The sequence below is a fragment of the Artemia sp. Qi Xiang Cuo genome, chromosome 16 (genome assembly GCF_049724085.1).
Source record: "Artemia sp. Qi Xiang Cuo chromosome 16, ASM4972408v1, whole genome shotgun sequence".
NCBI classification, from domain to species: Eukaryota; Metazoa; Arthropoda; class Branchiopoda; order Anostraca; family Artemiidae; genus Artemia; species Artemia sp. Qi Xiang Cuo.
Genome location: NC_142809.1, coordinates 2,879,576 through 2,894,357, shown reverse-complemented (window position 1 = coordinate 2,894,357; position 14,782 = coordinate 2,879,576).

Here is a 14,782-nt window from a genome sequence, read left to right as displayed (position 1 = left end):
CGACCTTGACCTCATTAGACTCGATCGATAATCGTTGAATAAATTAAGTCCCGTCAGCATTAAACCAACTTGTAGATGGTAGCAGCGGTGAGCAATAGGACCTCCTGAGGCCTTTCTACTCGCGCCCTCCAATATTAAATCGCTGAAGGTTCAGCTTTAATAAGTTTTCAGTTATTAAAAATTTCAGCATCTCAGAAATGCGAGGAAGTAAAAAAATATAGTAAACTAAACAAAATCAAAATCATTCAAAGTAATCAAATTTTACGTGTATGTTTGGAAAAGAAAGTCTTCACGGAAGAAAACCCTTGAATCCAGTTATGTAATAGTAGAAAGCTATCTTATACTCGTGACGGGACTCCATATATGGGCATAGAGTCCATAGGGAGATGGTTTTCTCACTGAGAATGAAAAAACAGAATTTTTCTCACTTGAAAAAACAGGAATTTTCTCACTTTTATGGATGTTTCTTGGACGGTTATGATTGTTGGTCCATTTATTTGATGTTTTTCAGGGATGTCAACATCAATTTATGTCTGTTTTATGGTTTTTGTCAGTGAGAATGAAAAACATGATTTTTCTAACTTTGATGGATGTTTTCTGGATTATTGAGTCTAATGGGGACAGGGTCAATGATACTTCTTTCAAGATCTTGTTTTGTTGTTTTTGTAAGTGCACGTTCGGGGCGAATGTTAAGATCCAGCAATAGGAAACAGGATCACGTGTTTCCTTCTCAGCCAATCAGAGACTCGGATACATATTAGCGATGGAGGATCGCAGAGAATATGAGCAAAGGATTTTTGCTATAGTTTTATTAGTCTGTGAATAGAATTCAAAGGAGTGAGAAGAAGAACAGTTTGACTTTACTCATTTGGATATATATTTGTGTGTCTATGACTGGAATGTTTACCCTATTAGAAGTTGATAGTGGAGTTGATGGTAATAATACAAGAGCACCAAACATTGCGGTGGAAATCACGAGAGGATCACGGCTTTGTCTGGAATGGGATGAAGTATATGCAAGATATGTGTTATCTTTGAGCAAATTTCAAATGGAGGATCAATTATGTTTCGCTGCTAAAGTTGATATAGCCTATGTGAATAAACTTCAATGTGCTTTAAGTGCATTGGTGAAACATATCGAAGACAATAAACTCTATCGCTAATTGTACATACTTAGTATTATTGTTGCTGTAATTATTCAATAAAATTATTTCGAAATCGAAAATGTTCTTTCTGGTCAGGGCAGGTTAACCTAGGGCGAACGAAACATGGCCATTAAAGAGTCAATAGTCGGAGTACAATGGCTGAAAAATGAATGAATGGGAGAAAGAGGGGATTAGATCGTCTCAAAGAAATTTGTGAACACAATGAATTTCGTTTAATAGGTTTCTTAATTTCATAATCAGACGTAGGAAATCATCTAACGGAACTTAGGAAGATAAACAGGTAAGAGATTCTCCTCCATTGGGCTCTAGTATAAGAATTTTAAGATTTGACTCAAGTACATATGCTCATTCTACCGATATCTGTATTGGAAGAATTTAGAAAAATATCGTGGATATACGTTTGAAGACAGTACCAATGGATTCAGTGTAGATGGCTCCCCTATTTGAAAGAGGTAGCGTCACAGAGTTACTCCTCTCCCCATTCCCCTCACTGAATTTATCGAGCGAGGACGATCAGTTTCGTTTTAGCTGTGAGAGAGTTGACATTGGAAACCAATAATGTTCTATACATGTCCATTGTACATGTATACTCTTGGCAGTTGGACTCAATCTGAGAATTGTACAATTATTGACGACTATAGTGAAAAGTGCAAATTATGTAATCCTTGTAAATTACATAGAGGATATGCAGTACAAATTAAAGGATGTAATTCACATCTTGAGGAGATTTGTGACTCTCATCCTAGAGGGCACCTATGCTCCAATTGTCACTATGATAAATGTGATCAGTGGGAGAATACTTACCCCGCTATGATTGGAAAGAATCCCAAACGTGATTTTAGTTTATTTCTACGAGATTGGTATCGTCGTGGATTTAAATTATTCTGGGAGGAAGAATCTGGTCTACGTTTCAACTGTTGGGGTAACAGGACAATTTGGTTTCTACGTCATCGTTGTGACGACACTGCTTACTATGACTATAAACTAAGTGATTTTTATTTGGCAGTTACCGATTGTGATTCACCATTTGAAAACACTGTATGTGATATTGCTTCAAATAGACAGATTGAAACTCGTGAATTTCATAATATGAATGCAAATAGTATCATTGACTATACAAAGAGATATGACAAGAGTGAAGTTACATTGTATTGTAGACAATGTGACCCTGACTTTGCAGTGAATCAAGATCAATATACAGTGAATCCAAATGATATACCGACATTATTGGTTCACAACAATTACCTGTACACTGAACAAGTAGAAGAAATCTGAGGTGAAGATTTAAAAGACATTGTTGTATATATATATGCATTTTATTAATAAACAAATTCACAAACATTTTTTAAGCACTTTACTCTTAGGGCACTAAAATCAATACTGTATAGGTCTGAGAGGATATTTTCCACTAGAAACTCGTTCAGACGTGGATTTTCACTATAAATGTGGAGAAACTGCTTGTAAGTATAGCCGTGACATCAGAACACAAAATATAGTAGTGCATGGAAGCCACAGCTTTTAGTCGTTAGATCCTGCACCCTCTTCCGATTTTGAATAATAGTTTTCCCACTGCTCTCACTGTAGTGGCTGATTTGGGGTGTGTAAAATGTATAGGGTAGACCAAGAGGATCAAAAAATTCAATCGTCTTCATTGTTTGAAAGATGCACAGCCAATGACCCGTCAGCACAGTCGATGGACTGCTATTAACTTAAACTTCCCGCTTCACCAATATTTTCATAGACACCTTTCAGAACTTCATCCATTTTGAACGCAAACACGTTGTGTAATGTCCACTCCCCTTTTGCACACTGGAGGGTGATTCAATTCGTCTTCACTTTTGACTAGCAACCATAGTTGTTGTAAAATCATTGCTGCTGCTAGTATTTTCAAATATTGAATCTTCTTCTTCTTTAAATGCTGGTGGCGTTGTTTGAGGACTATATTCTTTTAGTTTCTTTAGAATTTTCTTATTGACAATAAGACTTTTGGGGAAGTTTGATACACTTAGAAAGGTGTATAGATGAGCATCAAATGATAAAATTCCCTTACGATTCATTACCATATCACAAATTAAATCAACTAGATTATAAATTTTCCCCTGAATTATAATTCGTTTCCCTGTGCCATAAACTTGAACTAGATGTTCACCGGCAGTTTTAAGCATTAGAAATGATAATACTCTTTTATTCTCTTCATAATAGGTGACTGGCACAAAGCTCCCGGTTTTCAAAATCGAGTTTAAGTCCTTCAGCTTTGTCTGTGCAGAATCTTGAAGAGATGTTTCCTGTTTAGAGGGATCGGCGACAGCGGCGGGTCTCTCACGATAAGGTCTATGCTTGTCCAAACGTCACAATGCATCTTGAAGTAAAAGCAGTTTTTTGTCATCGGCAATATTCTCATCATTAATGAATTTGCTTAGATTGTCTTCAAAATGTTCAACGGGCGAGAGGAAAAGTTCAAATGGTGTCAATGTATAGGGATTAGCCATCCTCTAGAGATAACTGTTGACACGTCCTGCAATTGTTGGCAGTAAAAGTGTGAAAAAGCTACCGCCCGCTTGAAGGAGACGTTTTCTTTAAAAAATTTTTCCCTTTTTTCACAAGCCAAGGCGCGTACAGTGGAATGATGTTGCTTTGTCTGTTGTCTAACACCTTCTGGCAGTTGAACATTGCCCTCAGTTAAATTTAAACAAAGTTCAGATATTAGATTAATGAAATCATTGTCAACACCATGTTTGAGTATGACCTTCCTAAGCAAGGGTTTTGAAGTGCTTAAAACGGAAAATATATGCCGTTGTTCGTGTAGTTTCTTCAGTGTCATAATGTCAACTAATAGCCTTTTCTACTGTTCACCGGAAGATGTACAGTAATTTCATTGTCGAAAATGTCGGTGACTACACGTAGATCCTCGGACGTGCTCTGATTAAGATCCAGCAAAATATAACCGTAGGGTTTATTAGTCGCCTGAGTGTACGCTGACAACAGACATTTTGGGGCGCCGGGGTATATCTGTTTATTGAGAGTTATTAGCGAGCTAGAATCACGAACAACTCGATAGATAATATAGATAGTGCAATTCAAAGCAAGGGTTCGCATACATTTGCTCTAATGAAACAGATTGTGTAGAACTAGGGCTATGGAAATGTGTTCATGGTGGTAGCGAACGGTGAACAGTTGTAGCATTTCCTGTGAGAACTTTTCAATGGATTCAGTCATATCATCAATAATCAGCCACGAGTTCGGTTCAATACTATTGAAAATATCAAGTCCCCGTATGAATTGTATTGGTATGGCTGTTGCAATAGCATTTATTTTATCGTAAAATTCCTGCCAAATGCTATAGCAATAGTGGATTTTTTTCGGTTTTTCCAAAAACATTTTCTGACAATTTTGAATTATTTTAGTTAAGAGTGTTGTTTTCCCCGACATTGAGGGACCACACAGAAACGATCTGAATGGTGTTTTAAATTGATACATGCTGCTGCTGTTGACAACAGTTGGACTATAACTAACTGTAAATCATACGTGTCCAATGAATAAGTAGTAGTAGTATTAATTTTCCCATAGATCTATCTACGTTAACAAGAACAAAAACAAAAAACAATATTTCCTGGTAATTTATTTGCAACATGACAACTCTATTTGTTCAACATGAACAACGATAAGAATAACACTTTATGTTCAACAAGAACCTGACAATATTTCATGGTCATTTATTTCGGCAACAAGAAAACTATATTTGTTCAACATGAACCAAGACGATAAGAATAACACTTTATGTTCAACAAGAAACTAACAATATTTCATGGTCATTTATTTGCAACATGAAAACTCTATTTGTTCAACATGAACAGTGATAAAAATGACACTTTATGTACAACATAAAAATAAATACTTTTCGTTCATTAAAAGCAAGAACAACAGTTATTGTATTTACAAACTTTTTGTCCATCAACATGAACACTTTATGTATATTAGCACAGAGTAACAAACTTTTCTGTACAAAAACAACAACAACACTTTAAAACAATAGAAATAACACTTGAAAGATGAAGTAGCACAGTTGAACATAATGAATTTAAAAGGGGTCCCCCCCCCCCTAACCCCCCAGGGCCGCGGGGCCGCAGGCCGGCCGCGGGCGGGACCCCCCAGCCCCCCGGGAGCGGTCGCGGGTGGGACCCCCCAACTCCCGGGAGCCGCGGGGGAAAAAACTGTACACAATAGTTGTCGTCACTGCTGCGGCAGGTGAGGTTAGGTTAGTGGTGATGCTTCGATTGGGTTAGTTAATTTATGAACGGGTTGGATGGTTAGTTAATTTATGAAAGGTTGGTGGTGGTGGTGGTTAGTTGGTAAGGTTAATTTATCAAGACCAAGTTGATTGCGATAGTCTATGCATTCAACTCGGTCTGAAATACAGTAGTGGCCTTGAGGCAGGACACTCACACCATTCTCGAGCACATAGACTTTGTCAGATATACATGACATTGCATTTTTTTCCACTCTCATAGTATAATTTCTATACTGTAGAGAGCGAATTGCAAGCACCTGTGCTCTCGGCACTAGGCTACTTTCTACACAGTCTGTGTACACGCTCATGTTAAAATTGCTCTTTACAAAGTGTGTAGGTACTTCTTTACAAGCCTGCTTGTCATCCCATTTATGTGTTTTAACGCAATAAACTTTAGGCCCCGGGAACATCCCCCTGGATGTCAAATCGCCCACTGTCTCTGAGTTTAACATGAATAGTTGGCTAGGGGCTTGACGTTTCACCAACTCGGGGTGGAGGGATGGATTCCAGTTGGTGAAATCCATCCGCGAGCTGATGTGTTCCCCATTTTCTAAATCACCCAATAAATCCTCGGTCCCATTTACCTTTACCAGCAGAGAATCTGTATCCCCATAGCAAACTTGAACCTCCCCCTCCCGTGGCCATTGCACCTTGCACACATTGTAAAAAACGACAACATGAGCTTTTTGGAAATTTCTAGTACTGAACTACCTCCTGCTATATTCTTGTTCAGTACCACATTTCGCTTTCGCCTGTGTAGAAGAACCATGCCAGCCTCTATGCTCGTGAACGATGTAAAATTGGGATCGGCAATAATTCGTGCCCACTCTAGAGGGTCAGTCACAACGTCGCAGCGAGATCTGTTCCGTACGCTTTCACACATTTTCCCAAACGCTGAATTTAGAATGAGTTTGTACATTTCCTTCTCTACCTTGGAGTTTGCCCTAGAACGTTTATCAACAAAAGTGTCGATAAACGTCTTTAAATATGGTTTCTGATTGAACTGCAGGACCCTATGTATTTTGGTGATCTTGAAGCCATTGTTCACCATCCAGTGCAAAAGCACATGGTGAACAACGATATTCTCCTTAGGGTCCAAATCAGCAATCAGTTTTTTCTTAGAGGGGTTCCAGGGCATCCTCATATCCTCGGCCAGTGATAGATTGTAGGGACTTAGTGACTCTCTACTCACGGGTCGATTGATAGAAGGGAAAACAAAATCTCTGACTGAATCGTGAAGTGCCAGTGGACTTTGCCCGTCCATTTCAAAGAACCATCTTCGTGGCCTATTATCTTCGACGGTGGTAATGTCGGGGAACTCACAAGGATTCTCAAGCCATTGAAAGTTCCCACGCGGCAAAGAGTAGTGAGACATTGCCGAGGGGTACAATGAATTCATGTCCAAGAACACTGCATTTGACTTTGCACAGGTGCTGTTTAATCTGCTCGGATCGGTTGACAAGACGCGGTCCCCATGAAAAACATACCCACCCCTCATTGAACGCTCTACAAAAAGGTGCTGATCTACATCGGTGATTAGACCGATTTCCTCCCTACTAATTTTTAAAATCAAATCCATCACCAAGTGTGGTGTTGAAAAATAATATCCTATATCTAACCCGAACACTGAATAGATTTGGTCTGTGTTCTTACAGACTATATCCAACAGAGTTAAAACGTCACTGGCCAAGTACAGTCTACAATAATCCCACCCATTTTTACAATTCCCCTTAGACCACACCTTCTTGGCAAACTCACATTCCTCGGCTGTGCATTCACTACTGGTCAGTGAATTATAAAAAGCTTCAATTGGAGTTAGTTTCACCTCTCTTAAGCGAGCGCCAGAACAGTAATAGTCGTATGCGTATACACCTTTGCAGGTCAACAGGTCATACATATCACTGTCTGGAAAGTTCTGTTTTAGTAAGGGAAAGCTATCAAAATTGTCGCTTTTCTGCACTTGAATCAAATGACTCAATGGCTTAGGAAAATAACTAAAAGAATATAAGAACCTAATTTTATTCCAACACGTATGCCCATTATTTACTACCTGCCATTTCAGCTCGAGAAGCAACACCTTCTAGGCCGCTTTGGGAATAATGTTATAGGTAAATGAATTATTTACCCATGGACTGTCTACTCCCCCTCCCTCCCTGTGCATAGGTGCCAGTGCCGGTAAAATAAATTTTAAATCATAATTTGCATTATGAATATAACAGGGATAAAAAACTGCTGGCTAACATTTAAGTTACACGATTGATGCGCTACCCCTCTAAAAGTACGACCTCCAGATGAGCTGTGCTGCCACAAGTGATTATGATCTCTGAAGTTCTCCCGCCCCCCTCTGTGGCCGGTAGTCCCCTTCTCCCCCGCTTCAAACTCCCCCTTACCAACCCCCCAGATGGTTTGATTTTTAATCGCGAGACGATCCTCTCCAGACAGCTCCATTGGATAATGGGTATTTTTCAAACGAGATATAGCCCCATTAGCTGTGCCAATTAGTTTAGTCAGTGCCTTGACCATGCACTCCCCCTCATCCAATGTTTTTACTATTTCTAACAACTGCATGGTGTTAGAATTGTGTTTTGGGCGTGGGTATAGGACACTGCAATAGCTTGGTGTTCTTTGATTCGGTTTGGAAATCGAGGATCTTTCACTTCCACCAGCTTAGCTTCACAATCTAAAGATATTTTTGTTGCACTTGAGGAGGGAGATTTGAAAATATTTAAAGCGTAAAATGGCGCTATCCCCTGAAACCGTTTCAACTGTCTGGTAGCCATACAGTCTACAGTGCCTCATATGATTTTGCAACTTTAATTCAATCCAAAATCTAGAGAGGCATGTCGGACAGTAGAAACATACCCCCGTTTTCTTAACCTCCCCCAGAACTCTACTAATGTCTGTGATCGGGTTAAAATGGCCAATTGAATTGGCAAGGTCACTAGATGGTGGTGTATACATCAACCAAACCCAGTGTTTGACCAAATCATTTGACGGGCCCTCTACTGGGAAAACAATCTCTTTCTTTTTTGAACGAACCCCATCTTCAAATTCAGTTTCAAACTGAGCCACCGTGATGCAGATATTTAAATGGGCATTACAACTTTCAAAAATATCAAAAGATCTTAGCGTTACTGGGTATTTTCCCTCTAAACAAGAAAAATCTACAATTGGGAAATTGGACCCGTCCTTCCCATGTACAGCCCAATCGTCTAAATTCGTCTTGGAAGCGTCCCATGCTGGAGGCTCGAATGCTGATATGAGGAAAGTATACTTGAAACATTTTTCATCTGTTTCAAAATAGATCCACTGTACACCTTGACATCCTTCTAAATCTGGATTATATATAAAAACTGTACACTCATCCCTATGTCCTCCTGTTAAAATAAAATCTTTCTTAAATTTACAGATATTCACGCTTATATTTTCAATATAAAGAACTAGGGAGCCGCTCCCAATTGCTTTAGAGTTCTCGAGAATCGTAATAATTTTACCAATCCACACGCAAAAAACTCTCACAAAATTTTCTAAATGAGGATAGATCAAACGCATCTCGGAATGTATATAATGATGGTAAACTTCACTTTTTCCCTCATTTCAATAAAATACCTTTAAAACAATAGAAACCTTAACTGAATCCCTCCCCTCTCCCCATTTTTGAATTTGGTTCTCCAGCAGTGCACGAACTTTATCTACATAGTCATACACAATTTCTACGGGGTCAAACACAGAATTTCCCCCCATAAGTGAATTAAATGGATCCCCAAAAGTCGCAGTATAGACAACTATTGCATTTTATATCAAATTAGATAATTGAAAGTCTGGAAATGTCATGAATTGGACATTGCCCCCCTCCCCCTCTTGTATATTGTCACCACTCTCTCCCCCACATTGTTCAACAATAGGGCTATGGGAAACAATTTCATTTGTTTGTACTATGTTCATGTAATCAGTGGGGGGAGGATTCCCAGTTAATTCATTTGTAAAATCGTCCAAAAGCTGTAGTGTATTTTGACTCAAGTCCCCCTGCTCAACTGTGCTATTATCTACATTTAAAAGAAAATCATTTAAAAAATCATAAATATTATCAGGTATTTCATTAACAATACTACTCCATGGTGAATTGTTAGGGAGCTCCACCGGTGCCTCCTCTCCTTCTCCAACTGATGAGGACGGCGACATAGAATATGGTACCAATGGTCCAACCTATAAATGAAAAATAGCTTATTTTCAAACTGTTCAAATCCCCCCTACTGTTTTTAAAATTTGGATTATTATTTAAAATGCGCTTAGTAGCATTTGGTTAATTCACTACTCTATCGATATTCTGAAAGTTCCAACTTAATATAAGATATTTACAATCTAAAACGCTTTACATAGAATTGACAATTTGATTTTGTTCAAACAACTCCCCCCCCCTCAATTTCCACTATTTAATGCTTCCCTCCGTGCCGGCCGAGCCGGTCATCGCGGCGCTTCCCCGAGGCGCTTCCCGTGCCATTTCTCGGGCCCACCGGCGCTTCCCGGCCGCCACGGTGCAGAAATCTATCTTTTTCTTAGAAATTCCCGGTCCCATACCTGTTCTCCAATGGTGAAGAAACAGTTTTTTTTAACTTTAGAATCATGATGATAGAATTGAGGCATATCCCCCCCCCCGTTTTTCATAACATCCTAAAAAACCGTATTGTTGGGCAGCATAACAATTTGGAAATAAATGGTTTCGCCTACTTCCCGTACATGTTGTCTAGGAGTCCAAATGAGCCTAATTATTGTACAACTCGTCTGTTTTGTTTCAATGCTTATTCTTTCGGAAACAGTACAATTAAATTCGAGAACCCTTAACGGTTCATATTGAATGTTTCCCCTAAAATCTTGGCAAGTTGTATGGTTGAAAGCTGTCAAAAATATTACGCAAATTAGAATCCATATATGCAATAGATAAATGGGATAATCTCTGTCCTTCCCTTAAAACTATAATATTCAATTGCGAATAATAGCATTTTGAGTTTCATAGTGGAGAGATAGCAGTAAACTAGAAATTACCTAAAATATTATTATGAGATAGCGAAGAGATAGCAACAGTGGGGGAACAGAGAAAATTGGAAAGATTAGAAAAAGAGCGGTTTAACAAAGCAAGCAAAAAAAATTACATTATATTTAGATATCTCTGAGGGAGGGGGGGAGCAGAGAAATTTAAAACAATGGTTGGGGGGGGAGGGGGCGTGGGGTTAATATTTTAATATCTCTGAGACAAGTTTCTATTACGATGAAAAATAGTTTTGTTTTTAGATATTTCTATAAGATAGGTAAGAAAAAATGCTCACATTTGCAAATTCTGGCTGTATTTGAATGCCCGAAGGCCCAGGCGAAGCCTGCTGTACCATCAGCGGACCTTGTGTTGGTGGGGCAGCGACTTTACCTGGAGCGGGGCTCGTCATCATGTAGGAAGCTGCCCATTCACTTTTGAATTTCCTGCTAGTGGATGGGCCAGCGATGTCACAATCCTGTGCAGATTGGGCTGCGGCTTGGGCAGGCAACACTTGTTTGGGAGGCTTCGGCCAGCGACAATATTGGACAACTTTCGCCTTCGCAGGGGCCGCATTATTACCCCTTGCTCTCTTACTGGGAGGTGGCGGGCATTCTTCACAATTTGCCTTAAAAGAAGAGAAAAAGTTAGTATGGAAAATAATTTCCCCTTTTTTTTACAGAAGGAAAATTAGGTATCCCCACCCACACTAACCATAATTTTGTCTAGAAAAGCATTTATCGCAAAGAAATCCCCTCCCCAGCATTTTCAGCAAAGCAAAAAGTAAAATTTCGCGAGAAATATACTAGGCTTAGAAATCAAACTTTTTTATTACACAACTTGTGAAAAAATAAATCTTGACAATCAGTAGTCTATAGCCTTAGGATAGAAATCAATGTTTCTATTTTTACCATTTAGAAAAAAAATAAATGTTCTAGTCTGTAGGCTTTAAATAAGATAAAAAAGATTGTTAACACACAGCTTATATGCATAAAATTTTTGATTATAATTTAAAAATGATATTCAATTTAAGCATAATATAATCTTCATGCAACTCCTAAAGACTTTTGTTTCTAGCCTTGACTATAAATGTTATGAAACCATTTTTTTCACGCCCCCCCCCTCAGGGGTATATAAAAGAATCATTATAGAAAGAAAGATTGAAAAAAATTAAAAACATGTCTAGAGATGCAACGCATATATTTACACATTAGTTTTCTTGTCAATGGGCGTACATGTCTACACAACGAATCCCCCTTACTTTTCATGCGAAGAAACAGTTTTGTTTTCACCTTACTACGAAGCTGTTAGAAGCGAGGCATTGCCCCCTCCCCTCCCCCTTTTACATAATTTCCTAAATATATTGTTAGACCTTAATTTGAAAATAACTCGTTTCACTTCTCCAAATAGATATTGTCTAGGACTGTGCTTAATTAACAGTAATTGTCTGAAAGTGTTTTAATTTGACGGGAAAAAACGAACCCTTTGGCTAAGCTGCGAACGTAAACACACAGGAAAAGGGTGACAAACATATTTTTAATCTTGCGCGGAGCCTTATGTCAAAACAGAGTGGCATAATGCCTTAAGAATTGACAGAAGTCAGTGGACACTTTAAATCACAATACAGAAAAGCAAGAATTTATCGAAAAGAGAATTATTTCTATTGCGAGAATTATCGTTGTAAAAACAGTGGGGGGGGGGGGGTTTGAGGAGGGTTTAGGGAGTGAAAATAACACCTTTTACGTTTTCTATCGAGTATAAAGATAGCATAGTGGAGTTTTGGGGGGGGGACTTACCTGAATTTACTGGAGGGTGACCAAGGAAAGTAATTTTATTTTGAAAATTAAAAATGAAAATGTACTCACATTGCTAATTGTGGCTGCAATGGCTTCAACCTCATCAATAATATTCATTCTTGTTCTTTCCATTGTTTCCTGGAACTTTCTGATAATTTAATCGCAAAGTATGTCCGTTATATACGAAATCTCAATGGCGAATTGGTAAGAACAGGGAAAATCATATGTAAGCGAGTCTCTGATTGGCTGAGAAGGGGGATATATCCGAGTCTCTGATTGGCTGAGAAGGAAACACGTGATCCTGTTTCCTATTCCTGGATCTTAACATTCGCCCCGAGCGTGCACTTACAACAACAACAAAACAAGATCTTGAAAGAAGTGTCATTGACCCTGTCCTCATTAGACTCAATAATCCAGAAAATATCCATCAAAGTGAGAAAAATCATGTTTTTTCATTCTCACTGACAAAAACCATAAAACAGACATAAATTGATGTTGACATCCATGAAAAACATCAAATAAATTGACCAACACTCATAACCGTCCAAGAAACATCCATAAAAGTGAGAAAATTCCTGTTTTTTCAAGTGAGAAAAATTCTGTTTTTTCATTCTCAGTGAGAAAACCATCTCTCTAGGGACTCTATGCCCATATATGGAGTCCCGTCACGAGTATAAGATAGCTTTCTACTTGCAATTTTGGCCCAGTCAACGTATTTTGCAGAATAGACAAAAGAGGGTTTCAGAGGTTGAAGAGCAACACTTGTTATGTTGATTGACTGGCCTTATAACTTTAATATTTTTGTTTAGGGTATCCACCCTAAACAAAAAAAAATATTTATTTATGATTAGCATTAGTAATGTTTTTTTGTACACAAAGCGTTAATATAAAATAAATGTTGAAATAAATTGAGTTCAGCGAAATGTATATTACAATGATCAAACATTAAAGGACACCCTAGACGGTCAATCATTTTGATAAAAAGCTTCCATCAATCAATTGATTAAAGCATGATTGACCATCTAGGAACCTGTTTGACGCTCAAGTCAAGCGTTCACGGTGATTAATAGAAAGTTTGAATGACTCAATCGGTTCCTAGACGGTCAATCATGCTTTAATCAATTGATTGACGGAAGCTTTTCATCAAAATGATTGACCGTCTAGGGTGTCCTTAAGAAACATTTTACTATAATATGTTTCGTGAATTTTTATTTTCGCCAGCGCTTTTGAGAAGAAGGTAGAGAACTTCAATTACAAAATCTACAATTGGACTTTTCAAAAGATCCACCACCCACCCAAAAGGAAAGTTAGGAATCGTGACTAAAAACTACAGTTTTTCTGATCTTTAAACCCGTCGAAGAAATACACTTCTATGCGCTTGTGCTGCAGTTTTTTTTTAATGAGGCATCATTTATTCATCTATTTAGTAGGGCAGAGTAAACAAAGTATCAGGTCATTAAACGTTCACCTTCGTCTGCAACCTTTTCAACTGCAAAGTATATCAGTGTACCAAGTTTATTTTTACATGCAATTGAAACCTATTATTCAAATAATCACTTAATATGCAGACAATACTCTTTTAATATGCTGGTCTGTCGTTCTCAACAAATAAATATGGTAAATTGAAAGTTAACTGGGATTGGTGACATAAATTTGTGCTTAAATTTATTTCATTTTCTAGTCGTAAATTAGCAGCAATAACTATGGAATTATTATTCTTCCTCTGAGTAAGACGGCAAAAAAAATAATTACTGAAAAAAGTGCTCCGTGAAAATTTTGGTAGCAATACACAGCTAGCTTCGAGTTAAAAGATAGGCAATAAAAATAAGAGGTACCAACAGCAACATACATTAAAGCTAATTTTGAAACAAGGCTGCGGAAGAAAAGAAAGATTTTTGTCTCAGTAGGCTACCTGATCTTAGTTTCTCTTTCCACGAGGGATAGCTATTCACTTTTTAAGAGCCCTAAAAATGAGTTTTTTTTTAAATAAAAGGGAGCGAAATATGATTCAGAGGAGCATTTTTCCCGATAGTGAAGGTCATCACGCCTCCCAAACATCTAAAAGAATCTTACGGGACTGTATTGCAGGCGTGTAGTCTGCTTGGGTATCCTATAACTCTGTAGCGGCCAATAGATAGAAAGGAAGGTGAAGGATACAACACTAGACTCTTGAAGTACAAACCGATTGTACTGATCTCCGTTCAAGGCCATTCAGCCAGGAAGTGCAATGGAGGGCTGAGGCCAGTCGTTCAGTGCTTTCACACACCCTTCCTACTTACCTTTTCCAGATTAATCCAGGTACCTATTTAGAGCTGGGTCGACTCTGACTGAGCTTAAAGAGTCACGCCACTGACCCCTGTCCCATACGAAATAGCCGGCCACACCAGGAATCGAACCCCGCCCTTCGGATAAAGGATTCCAAATTCAGCGCCAACCACTGCTTCGCGCGAGCGCGCAAATAGATACCAGTCTGTTAAACTCTTGTGATTACAAGAGTTAATGAAAG